The 13,896-nt window shown below is 43.8% G+C and overlaps 1 protein-coding gene across 1 annotated transcript in view; it reads left to right on the top strand.

Annotated features, from left to right (window-relative positions):
- The window catches only part of drp2 (dystrophin related protein 2), a 361,295-nt gene that overhangs the window by 116,454 nt on the left and 230,945 nt on the right, over nucleotides 1-13,896 (top strand). The gene's annotated exons all lie outside the window — the stretch shown is intronic.

Genomic DNA, 13,896 nt, shown 5'->3' with positions numbered 1-13,896 from the left:
ATATGATCATGACTGATCATGAAATCTCAGTTTCCCATTCCTGCTTTCTCACCATACCCCTTGATTCCTTTAGCCACAAGGGCCACATTCAGCTCCCTCATGAATTTATCGAATGAAATGACTTTAAAAGCTTTCTGTGGGAGATAGTTCCACAGGTTCACAACTCTCTGAGTGAAGAAATTCTTCCTCAACTCAGCCCTGAATGGCTTACTCCTTATTCTTCAACAGTCACCCATAGATCTGGACTTCCCCAACATTAAGGATATTCTTTCCACATCTAACCTGTCCATTCCCATCAGGATTTTATATGTTTCTTTGAGATTTCCCCTCATTCTTCTTAATTCCAGCAAATACAAGCCCAGTCAATCCAGTCTCTCCTCATTTGTCAGAATATCTATTCTACTTTCTAAATTTATCAATGTCTAATGATTACTCAAATGCATATTAGCAATAAATGTTACCCTTATGGTAATGATTTATCCAAACTTTCATAAATTTAACTTTCCTAACCTAATCTTCCAATTCCCGAGCTTTTGAATCTGGGAAAGCCTGATCCCAAAGTAGAAGCGGCATTGTCCTGTTTCTTTTTGGTAAGGACAAATCTCTGTCCATATATTTGCTTTATTTTCCAATGATCATAAGGTGCAACTTCATAAAACTTTAATTGGAAATCTTATCGAGACATTTTATGCTTAGTTTCAGCCATTCGCTTCAAAATAATTCATACTAAACTTCAGTCTGAAACAAAAAAAACTTTAGTTTCCATTTTGTAAAATATTTCTTCATGGGATGTGGGCTTCACTGGCTCGGCCAGAATTTATTGCCCAGAGGGCAGTTACGGGTCAATGACATTGCTCTGGGAATGGAGTCACATGTAAGCCAGCTCCAGGTAACGACAACAGATTTATTGCCCTCAAAGACAAAAGTGAAGCAGATGGGTTTTACAACAATTGGCAGTTGCACTTGGCCACTATGAGACTGGTCTTTTATTCTTGACTTTTAATTGAAGTTACATTTCAAGATCTGCTGCAGTGGAATTTGATCGCACATCCACTAGGCATTAACCTTGGGTTCTGGATTGACTGGTTGGTGACTTTACCACCACACCAGTATGCCTGACCATCTTCTACCCTTTCAAAATTGGATCCAAGCAAGTCAGTGAGACAGAAAACAAGATACTCTTTTTTGCGAATTGAGTTTATTATCTACTCAGTCCTGTAGCTCCTTCCACACACCAGTCTCGTCAATTCCACTGTTACATCTACACAGTCAATAAATTAATCAATTACCCCAAACATCCACTTAACTACATGTGACAGGCACATTATGTCCCAAAGGATCATTTATGGAATATTTACGCAGCGCTGTCTTAATCATAGATTAAATCATAATCAAATCAGAAGCAAATTAAATCAATCAAAACTAGTGTATGCAGCACCCTGGACAGGTACACAAAGTTTCAAGACTCGCTACCTTTTCCCCAAACTATACACACATATACTTGCACCCAGTGCAACTGTGTTTGTTCTTTGTTGTTTCAGAATTTTGCTGAAAATAAAATTGAGCCAAGGTCGAAACAGCACCCACCATCACTATGCTTCCCTCAATTAAATACAATCTCTCCTAAATTACATCTTATTTAGTATGTCACAGATAGAAGTATCATTCTCTATCTCTCATTTTTAGTGTCCCAGCCCATAGGTATCCTGATTTGCATATTCTTTGAAAGAAATGAGCAAAGCTACTGTGTAAATGTCAGCAAGTTAATTTTCATTGACTCAACTGCACAGAGGGAGATATTTGGTTCATTTCTCTTGGCAAAAGCAAGTTGGAAGATGAAACAAAAACCTTGTACAGAAAGACACAAACCCAAAAAAAATTTCCTTCTGGGCTAAAGCTTTTTAATTAGTGTGTGTATATATTAAAACACAATGAGTTCTTTTGGATGGAAATCTTTGACCACATCAAGTGAAAGATTCGGAAGATCTTGTACAAGGTAATGGGTTTGAAAGTGTTGTCATTTAAAAACATATGTATGTCACCCACCGTTTATCTCTAATAGTTAAACACTTAAGGGTTAAGATAACCTGTATACAGTTACTGAGATGTAAAACGCATTTTGTTATCCGAGTAAAGCATGTTTTCTGTTTGGACCTTTTCATGGTTCATCCTTTACCACGGACTACTAGAAATCCCTTAGACTAGAACAGGATGGATCGAAGACAACATCGAAACCAATCACAAGTTGTTGGTACCCAGGACTTCTCATTGCTGTTGTGATAGAAGATAGGAACATGATCTGCCCTTGATGCCAAACATTGTCAATTTTGACATGATTGGTATATTGTCAGCAGGAACCAGCATACTATGCAATTGGATAGTAATCTCGAGAAGTATTATGCACTGCCCTAAGCATTGCTACAGACTTCAGGCTAGCTATGACATGATAAATTTGATGGCTTCCGTTTCCTCTGTGCTGTTTGCAATATTTGTCTGCCACCCTTTGTGAACTTACAGACATGTGGACAGAAATGGACAATATTTTAAAAAGAATGGGGCATCAGAATGATACTTCAAACTTGCAACTACCAACCACATGCCCCACCACTGGAGGAGCTCAGATAATTGAGAAAAATATTACTGTTTGTTTCCCCTGTGATGACACAGCGCCCAAGTGGAGGTGGTGACTGGGTTAGAATGAAATGTAACAAACCCAGAACTGCTAGTGAACTGGCAGAAGTTTGAATCTTCTTCATATTCATACACATTATCATCCAGACTATTTATTGCACCAAAGGCATTTGGGCTTTATAAAGTTTCAGTGAGCTCACTAATGAGGACGAAGCAGCAACCTATTGCTGCAAGCTCAGAAGCCTACATTTGCTCAGCTACAGGTCATTTGGCTATAAGTTTTAGTTTGGTTATATATACATGAACATTTGAAGCCAGTAATTATAACTTCATTGAAATGCTGCTACAAAGTTAAAAAGTTCTACGGTCAACTCAAGGCTCTGCTCATAGTGGAGGAATCATGTTATTCAGGGAGTTAAAAACTGAGTGAGGAGGTAGGACAATAATCCGATCAGTCATGATCTCATTGAAACGGGGAGCCACCTTGAGACTGAAAGGCTTCCTCTGCCTCCTAATTTGATTTGATTGATTTATTACTGTCACATTTACTGAGGTACAGTGAAAAGTCTTACATGCTTTACAGGCAGACCGTACTATACAAGTGCATCAGGGTAACAGAACAGAGTGCAGGATACAGTGTTACAGCTGCCAAGAAGGTGCAGAGAGAGATCAACCTTAACATCAAAGAGGTGCATTTAAGAGTCTGATAACAGCGGGGAAGAAGCTGTTCTTGAATCTGTTCATAGGTGTTTACAAGCTTTTATATCTTCTGCCCATCGGAAGCGGATGGAAGAGAGTATAACCAAGGTTGGAGGGGCCTTTGATTATGTTGGTTGCTTTACCAATGCAGTGGGAAGTACAGATGAATCAGTCTAGGCAAGGCTAGTTTAAGTGATGGACTGTTTTCACAACTCCATGTAGTTTCTTTTGGTTTTGGGAAAAACAGTTGCCTGAAGCAAACCAGGTACCACAGCCACATCACCTTCCTCAGCACCTGCCTACGGAACCAGATCATCCCCAAGGGACTACAGTCCACATTTCAGCCTTCCCAATTTTGCCCCAACCGTGACCACCTCTACACCCAGAATATTCAGACCCTTCAGAAGCGTTTCTCCCTGCAAGTCCTGAAACAGACACTCGCAACCATGCGCCGGCACCTCCACACACTGCAATCCAGCCTGCCCCAGCTCAGAGCCTCCCTCTCCCAGACCTGCAAAGGACCTCTGCTGTTTTTCATCCTCCGCAGGATCCACATACTGAACGCCCAGTTCCACTCAGCTTTACTGGACACCAAAAGTCGTAAGTACAACCAACTCACGGGCCCCTGCCACCCACTAGAGGATTCCTGCGCCTCCCAAATCCCGACTCTGTCCCTGCCCCTCCCCCACCATGCACCCGCCGCCATTGACCATGAGGACACGGCCGGAGACCCCACCGATGACGTCACATCCGCCTCCGCCGGCCACAGAACTTCCGGAACCGCTGCTGCAGTCACCAGCTCCACGTCCAGGTACAACACCCCACACACTACCCTCACCGCAGCTGCTGCCGCCCACCCCGATCCTCCAACCGCCGATGGAACCCCGCCCACGGTCGACGCCGACGGAACCCCGCCCACGGCCGACGCCGGCGAAACCCCGCCCATGGCCGACGCCGACAGAACCCCGCCCACGACCGACGGAACCCCGCCCACGGCCGACGACCTCTTCGCTCCGCCCACAACCTCCACAGCCAGCAACCCCAGAGGAGACAGCCACACTCAGCCCTGCTGCATCTTCACCATCCCCCCAGACCTCCCACTGACTGAGGACGAACGGTCAGTCCTTAGCAAGGGGCTCACCTTTGTCCCCCTACAACCACACATCAACGAATACCAGTCACGGTTGGACATAGAGCAGTTTTTCCGCCGTCTTCGCCTCCATGCCTACTTCTTCAACCGGGTACCTAACCCTCCTTCCACTGACCCCTTCACCCGCTTCCAACACAAGTCCTCCTCCTGGACACCACCCCCAGGCCTCCTACCCTCCCTCAACCTCTTCATCTCCAACTGCCGTCGAGACATTAACCGCCTCAACCTCTCCACCCCTCTCACCCACTCCAACCTCTCCCCCGCAGAACGGGCAGCCCACCGCTCCCTCCGCTCCAACCCCAACCTCACCATCAAACCCGCAGACAAGGGTGGCGCAGTGGTAGTATGGCGCACTGACCTCTACGTCGCCGAGGCCAGACGCCAACTCTCCGACACCACCTCCTACCGCCTCCTCGATCATGACCCCACACCCGAGCACCAAACCATCATCTCCAACACCATTCACGACCTCATCACCTCAGGGGACCTCCCACCCACAGCCTCCAACCTCATTGTTCCCCAACCCCGCACGGCCCGTTTCTATCTCCTTCCCAAAATCCACAAACCTTCCTGCCCTGGTGGACCCATCGTCTCAGCCTGCTCCTGCCCCACCAAACTCATCTCCACCTATCTGGACTCCATTTTCTCCCCTTTGGTCCAGGAACTCCCCACCTACGTCCGTGACACCACCCACGCCCTCCACCTCCTCCAGGACTTCCAATTCCCTGGCCCCCAACACCTCATATTCACCATGGACGTCCAGTCCCTGTACACCTGCATTCCGCATGGAGATGCCCTTAAGGCCCTCCGCTTCTTTCTGTCCCGCAGGCCCGACCAGTCCCCCTCCACCGACACTCTCATCCGCCTAGCTGAACTCGTCCTCACACTCAACAACTTCTCTTTTGACTCCTCCCACTTCCTACAGACTAAGGGGGTGGCCATGGGCACCCGCATGGGCCCCAGCTATGCCTGCCTCTTTGTAGGTTACGTGGAACAGTCCCTCTTCCGCACCTACACAGGCCCCAAACCCCACCTCTTCCTCCGGTACATTGATGACTGTATCGGCGCCGCCTCTTGCTCCCCAGAGGAGCTCGAACAGTTCATCCACTTCACCAACACCTTCCACCCCAACCTTCAGTTCACCTGGGCCATCTCCAACACATCCCTCACCTTCCTGGACCTCTCAGTCTCCATCTCAGGCAACCAGCTTGTAACTGATGTCCATTTCAAGCCCACCAACTCACACAGCTACCTAGAATACACCTCCTCCCACCCACCCTCCTGCAAAAATTCCATCCCCTATTCCCAATTCCTCCGCTTCCGCCGCATCTGCTCCCACGATAAGACATTCCACTCCCGCACATCCCAGATGTCCAAGTTCTTTAAGGACCGCAACTTTCCCCCCACAGTGATCGAGATCGCCCTTGACCGCGTCTCCCGTATTTCCCGCAACACATCCCTCACACCCCGCCCCCGCCACAACCGCCCTAAGAGGATCCCCCTCGTTCTCACACACCACCCCACCGACCTCCGGATACAACGCATCATCCTCCGACACTTCCGCCATTTACCATCCGACCCCACCACCCAAGACATTTTTCCATCCCCTCCCCTGTCTGCTTTCCGGAGAGACCACTCTCTCCGTGACTCCCTTGTTCGCTCCACACTGCCCTCCAACCCCACCACACCCGGCACCTTCCCCTGCAACCGCAGGAAATGCTACACTTGTCCCCACACCTCCTCCCTCACCCCTATCCCAGGCCCCAAGATGACATTCCACATTAAGCAGAGGTTCACCTGCACATCTGCCAGTGTGATATACTGCATCCATTGTACCCGGTGCGGCTTCCTCTACATTGGGGAAACCAAGCGGAGGCTTGGAGACCGCTTTGCAGAACACCTCCGCTCAGTTCGCAAAAAACAACTGCACCTCCCAGTCGCAAACCATTTCCACTCCCCCTCCCATTCTCTAGATGACATGTCCACCATGGGCCTCCTGCACTGCCACAATGATGCCACCCGAAGGTTGCAGGAACAGCAACTCATATTCCGCCTGGGAACCCTGCAGCCATATGGTATCAATGTGGACTTCACCAGTTTCAAAATCTCCCCTTCCCCTACTGCATCCCTAAACCAGCCTAGTTCGTCCCCTCCCCTTACCACACCACACAACCAGCTCAGCTCTTCCCCCCCACCCACTGCATCCCAAAACCAGTCCAACCTGTCTCTGCCTCCCTAACCGGTTCTTCCTCTCACCCATCCCTTCCTCCCACACCAAGCCGCACCCCCAGCTACCTACTAACCTCATCCCACCTCCTTGACCTGTCCGTCTTCCCTGGACTGACCTATCCCCTCCCTACCTCCCCACCTATACTCTCTCCACCTATCTTCTTTACTCTCCATCTTCGGTCCGCCTCCCCCTCTCTCTCCATTTATTCCAGCTCCCTCTCCCCATCCCCCTCTCTGATGAAGGGTCTAGGCCCGAAACGTCAGCTTTTGTGCTCCTGAGATGCTGCTTGGCCTGCTGTGTTCATCCAGCCTCTCATTTTATTATCTTGGAGTTGCCCTACCACTCTGTGATGCATCCAGATGGGATGCTTTCTATGATGCATCTGCAAAAATTCACAAGAGTCTTTATGGACATGCTGAATTTCCTTAGCCCCTTGAGGAAGCAGAGGTTTTCCTGTGTTTTCTTGACTGTAGTGTCAACATGGGTGGGCCAGGATAGATTGTTGGTGATAATCACTCCTAGGAACTTATCTTGGTGTATTTAATCTTAGTAAATGCAAATATGAAAAACAGTGATCTATTTCTGAAGTATTATTTTGACTCAATTAGCTAAAGAGAGTAAGTTTAGATTTTATTTGTTTCCCAAGTTTTAATTCACAAGAAGAAATTCTCAAAGTTGACAGCTGCGTGCAAGAGATAGTAGGAACTGCAGATACTGGAGAATCTGAGATAACAAGGTGTAGAGCTGGATGAACACAGCAGGCCATGCAGCATCAGAGGAGCAGGAATGCTGATGTTTTCTGAAGAAGGGTCTAGTCCCGAAACTTCAGCCTTCCTGCTCCTCTGATGTTGCTTGGCCTGCTGTGTTCATCCTGCTCTACACCTTGTTATCTTAGCTTTGTGCAAGCTCGATTTTGGAAAGGGATCCAATAGTATTTGTCACAACACAACGAGGTAATGACAAAAGAAGCTTGACCCTATATCGTACTTAGAAAAGATACACAAGCTCTAACCTGTGGACTTATTTTAGCTAGCCTATTATGATAAATGTAAACTGGAGTCAGTGACTGGATTTCTGGGATAAATTTTACCTATGTATCATGGTACATAAACTGTCCATGAGGAATTATGTGGATGAGTGTCTGCATGCTCACTACCTGCTAAACTGCATTGGAAATTCTCTACCATGTTGGAATTCACGGTTGTTTTTGAATTTCAGCTAAGTTTTTTCTGAAAGGCAATGGTGATCTTACTTATAGTGACTAGTCATACATATATCATTGGATATAAGAGAAGTGATATCGTTCCTACTTCTACTGGAAGTAGCCATCAAAAATAGGGTATATTTTCCAAAAGGTACTATAAGCACATCAATCTGTTTTGACTGTGTTGTATATTTGATATACTTCAGACCAATGTAGAAGTAACGCTAGTTTCAAAGTGTCCAACAGATTTTATATACAATGCTTTAAAAATAACTCTGCAGTGATAAATTATCTACACCTTTTAGGTGGTTTTGTGGTACTATTTACTCTGTGAGTCAACAGCTAAACTTAACCTTATCAAACACAGTTAGACGAGATCACACATCACACTCATATATTCAAACATAGAACAACTGAATAATTGACTACTACCTGCCCACCCATCCCTATGTAAACAAAGAGTATGGATGGAATCTTATAGGAGCCAGAATGACTGGAGGCATTATAGGAGGCACCCTGGCAAGAAGTGTGGCAGAATCTTGTGAGACGAGTAGCAAGTCTATCTCAACATTGGGATTGTGGAGTGTTGTTGGGAGTGCAGGCTGACTGGACCAGGGACTCCAGACAGACAGTTGCTACAGAATGCTGACAAGGGAGGGAAATAGGTGCCTGATAGTGGGATCCCTCTGAAGATTGCAGGAATGGTGGCTTGGGATGCTTCTTAACCCGTCACAGGCTATGTGTAGGTACATCAACCGTGCAGTGAAAGCAGGAGTTCCAGATGATACCATGACACAGAGGAGCCCGACGATTATTCTCTGTGTGGACAGATGCTGACTTCATTGGGAGCAAGTAGTCTAGGTTAATCTTGGACCTTATAGCGTGAGGGTCTCCAGTTTGAAAGCAATCAGGACAGTAAAAAGAACATCCAATACACCCTTCTAATGTACAGCTCATTGAAGGAATACTTGTTGAATTCTGCCATAGGTTAAATGTATCTATCATGTGTGGAGGTATCCATCAGAGGAATTTGGAGATTATATTGAATGATTTATTATCACCTGTATTTTACAGTGATCAATAGAGTAAAATACAATGTAAAACTTCAACTGTTGCTATAATCCAGCCCCATTTTCAATAGTTTAAGAAGAAAAAGAAGAAAAAGAGGTAACTGAGAGTGAGTCCACTTTCAATCTACTGCCTCCACCATCACTAACACCTGCGCCTCCACACCTCCTCCCACCACCTCACTGCCCGCTGGACCAGAGCCACCAATCTCGAAATTGCCACTCTTCCAGTGCCATCCCTTTGGCCCTGGGCTGACCACACCAATGCAGTGGGGGGGGGGGGTCCCATGCTGAACTCACACTCATCCCACAACCAGGAGTCCCCAGCTCCGCTGCTGTCACCGCCTCACCGATAACCAGGAGTCCTCAGCTCAGGGCCTACTGCAACCAGGAGCTGCTATTGCTCCCTTTCTGATAACCAGTTGTCCCCACTCTGGACCTGCTGTCATCACAGCATGAGTCCCTGGCTCCACTGCTGACTCAATGACCCCAGGAGTCCCTGCTGTGGGCCTACGACAACAAAGAGTCCCTGCTGCCAGGACAGGCCACCTGTACAAAACACAAATTATACTGTCACAAGAAAAGTGACAGTAATGTTGCTGTAGCCCCAGAGGACTCGGGTTGCTCTCTCATGAAAGAGTGATGACAGGTGCCATAAATGAATGTAGAGTGTTATCTGAAGTTAAAGATGACGGAACAAGACTAATAGAAACTTTGACTCACAAGAGTGTACTCAAGAACCTGAAATAATATGTTACACAGCAAAGCATTTCACATGATTCGTATCCAAGTATCATCATTGTTTCATCATTCAAGATAAATACTTACATAGTAACAATGCAACATTATTAATAGCTTTACCAAACAAATTAGAAGCAATTATTCTTACCAAGCATGTAGTATAATAATTGAAATTGAATATTACAGTGTTACAATGATAAACTGAACCCAAACAAGCTTGTGATACACTACTTTTACTTCTTACCTAAGTTAGTATTCTATCTTCTATTATATGTAGATGGTACTATCGTAATTCCCAAACATAAACATAGCTCTCTTTGTGGTAATTATGTTGCTATCTGTTTCTTTAACCATATGGAAGTACTGTAATAAAATTGCAGTCAGTTCTTCATAAAGCAATTTTCCATGCAATCCTTGTTACTGCTTATGAGCCAAGAATTAATTGAGTCTTTGTAATGAAGTGAGTTCATGTTGGACAAATCATGAACCAATTTAAGTCATGAGCCCAAGTTAGACATGTAAATACCATGGATGCAAAAGTGAAATCTCAAACAATTAGAAATCGCTGGACAGACCTCAGCAGTAGAATTGTGTTGAAACTGGAGCACTGCATTTCAGGAAGAATGCCAAACCTTGGAGATTTACTTAAATAATATGAGAGTAAAAATTGATGAGAAATGTCAGTTAAGTACAGAGACTGAAAGAAAACTTAGGTTGTTTCCCTCAACATCTGTACCACTGTCAATCCTTCAACCAACATCAATAATAATTATGTAGTCATTACCAAATTGCTGTTTGTTGGATATGCTTATGTACTGATTGGCCATCCCATTTTCTGCTTTGCAATAGAGTGTTTACATTTCATTTCAGGAAATAGCTTTGAGGAATCATATGGTGCTGACTGTTGCTATATAAATACAAATCTTTCTTTGTGTCCATGAGCAGAGAAAGTTAAGGGAAGATTAAATAAGAGAAGTACGACAAATTGTTTCCAGTAACAGTGAGTTTGGTTTAAATAAAATCATAGATCAAAGGTTCAGCAAAAAATAAAGAAAATTAGGAGATTTTGTGAAATGCAGTGAAATGTTTTGGCAGGAAAGTCATACTTAGAAAAATGGTAAAAGTAATATCCAAAGTAATATTGGATACAAAAGAAAGATTGCAGGTGAATACCAGGGGTATGTAACTAATTGGATTTTTCTTTAATGAGCCAACACATCACTTAGTTATGAATTATTCCTACATAAATTGCAACACAGTTTGAACATATTGTAACATCATTATTTTTGTGTGGATGAGTTCTTTCTGTTTGACGGGTTTTTTTTTTCTTTTTCCCATCCCTAATAGGATTCTTTCATATCAAGCAACATTCTTCAACCAATATTGTTCAAAGTTCAGCAGCTTAGATGATGTGTGCTGGCTGGAAGCAGGTCCCTACACAACACAGCATTCTGAAATTTGAGGACATCGGTCACTATCTTGCTAATTGCGAACACTGTGCATAATAATGCCAACTAAATCTATTATCACTCCATCAACAATGTATTTCACTGTGCAGTATCCCAAGTGGGAGAAAATTGTCTATTATCACTCCATTAACAATGTATTTCACTGTGCAGTATCCCAAGTGGGAGAAAATTGATGGCTATTTGGTACTTAACAGCTGTTGTGACATACCTTGAAGGGACATATCTAAAACTGCTGTTCATCACCAGGCACCATGTGATATTTACATCATGTAATTATTGGGTCAGATAATAGGACCAGCCCTAGAGACCAGATATATTAACTAGGGCACCACACTGCTTGTCAAATACAAGGCTATGAGTCAGATTGGTTCAGGTAGGTTTAATTGGGGTATCCAAGAGGTCATTTTTCCTATTTAAATGATTATTCAATGTACATGTTAAAGGAAAAAGCAGAAGAATGACATTAAGGTAAAATGATCAGAGAATCAGTACAGACACAATAAGCCGAATGTAGTTCTTTTGCATGTGCACATTGACAAGCTGGATAGTTCCACAGCTACATTAGTCACTTTACGTCATTTGGCCAACCCTGCCCAAAGCCACAGATATTTGTTCAGATCTGCAAATAGGTCTCAATAATAACTCATAACTTTCGGGCAGTATAAATGCCAGCAGTTAACAAAAAATGTCCAGTGATTCCCTAATGCAAATCTCAAGAGAGACCATTATTAGTGAGTGGTCAGATGCCTTCTAGAACTTTCCAGAGGTGCTAAGACCATCTTGGCCTTATGGAGACAAGCTTGAGATATGTAAAGGTATTATCTTCAAGATTAAATAAGTTGTTACTCCAGAATGCCTTAGACCTGGCATCCTATGGCAATTACACTGAGCATGTGTGTAGAGAACTCAAACCAGGGGACTAAATAAAGAAATTGTATACTAGCCAGGAATAAATCAAGACACAGGAAGAGCCATGAGCACTGTGAGGAATGTCAAGTCTACAAACCCAGTCACTGCAAAGAACCTCCAAAGCTTTATAATATAAAAGGAACCCAACTCTGTTGCAATAACATCCTGGTTGTGACTATCTTTCTGAAAATTTCCCATTATCTATCAGTTATACAATGTGTCCAGCAAAATTGTTAGAGATACACTCAGAAAAATCTTTAACCTATTTCGGGTACTGCAAGAGGTTTTGTTTCAACAACAGATCCCATTAAATGAAAAAAAAACTGTTCAAGGTTATGTCTGAAATGTGAAGAGTTGACCTTACACCTCACCCCCTTACTATTTGTTCCAAGTCAACTAGTATGGCTAAAGTTATGGCATGTAAGGTAAAGTCTGCAATGACAAAATACTGGCAAAGCAAATGAGATGTGTATCCTTCAAATTTCTTCAAAAGCATAATTATTGCTCAGTAAACAAGTGCAAATAGCCCTTTCCAATCTTCATTCCTCAGTACTTCTATGAGTATGAGATGTATTCATTGCAAAACAGAGAAAGGTGAAGAGCTCACGTGACTGGCATGCAGGCAAAAGAACTAAGCAATTTAAAATTGGTTAAATGACACGTATGCAATACTCAACCAATGGAGCATAGAATTTAGCACAAATTATTAGCATCTGTCCAGAACTGTGATTGCATCGAGCACAAATACACCATAACATGACACTGCGAAGAAATGGATTCCAAATTAGAAATCTACTATGACAAGAAATAGCAAGTAATCCCATCTTAAATATAAACTGTCGTATGTTCTGAGATGATAGTCAAGTGGTGTTATTGCTAGACCTAGCAATCAGAGACCCAGGTAATGTTTGGGAACCTGGATTCAAATCCCCCAATGATGAACTTAGGATTCAATTTTTATTAAATCTTGAATTGAAAGTCAAATGATGGTGATGAAACTATTGCCAATTGTCGGGAAATCCATATGGTTCATTACTCTCTGATGAAGGGTCTAGGCCCGAAATGTCAGCTTTTGTGCTACTGAGATGCTGCTTGGCCTGCTGTGTTCATCCAGCCCCACACTTTGTTATCTTGGTTCATTACTGTCCTGTTATGAATGAAATCTACCATCCTCATTAGGTCTCACCTACATGTGACTCGAGACCCACAGAAATATGCTTTGAATTTTTGCCTGCTGAAATGACACAGCAAGCTATTCATTTGTATGAATCACGAGGGAGTATCAGAAAAAGAATGAAACTGAAAGGACCACCGAGACTCTGGAAACAACAATGACAAAAACAACCCTGCTGACCCTGCAAAGTCCTCCTTACTAGGCTCTGGAGGCTAGTGCCTGAAATAGTGAAACTCACGGATTATTACCTTGCGCACAATGTCTCAGACACCATCCCTGGATATATGCTAAATTCTACCATGTTGTAGTTACTGTTTTATAAGAAATCTTTTACTCTGAGATCATTTCTTCAATCTACCTCATTTCCAATCATGAGATCCGACTTGGCCTGATCCCTGGTTGGATCCATTGCATATTTTTCTCAGAATCTGCCCCAAATACACTCTTCCTTGTCCATAGCCTTGTCATTTGACCTTTCTAATCTAAAGTCAACCGTGATTAATGTACAGCCTTTTTACATGTACTTCATGTTTTCTGATTTTGCCTCTGTTCTACTGCATAGTTACCATTAAATGGCCTCTTATCAATTCCTTCTTCCTCCTGTTATTTTCTTAACTCCACC

The sequence above is a fragment of the Stegostoma tigrinum genome, chromosome 15, assembly GCF_030684315.1.
Source record: "Stegostoma tigrinum isolate sSteTig4 chromosome 15, sSteTig4.hap1, whole genome shotgun sequence".
NCBI classification, from domain to species: Eukaryota; Metazoa; Chordata; class Chondrichthyes; order Orectolobiformes; family Stegostomatidae; genus Stegostoma; species Stegostoma tigrinum.
The sequence above is the reverse complement of the archived record's forward strand: the minus strand, read 5'-3'. Positions and strand labels throughout refer to the sequence as shown.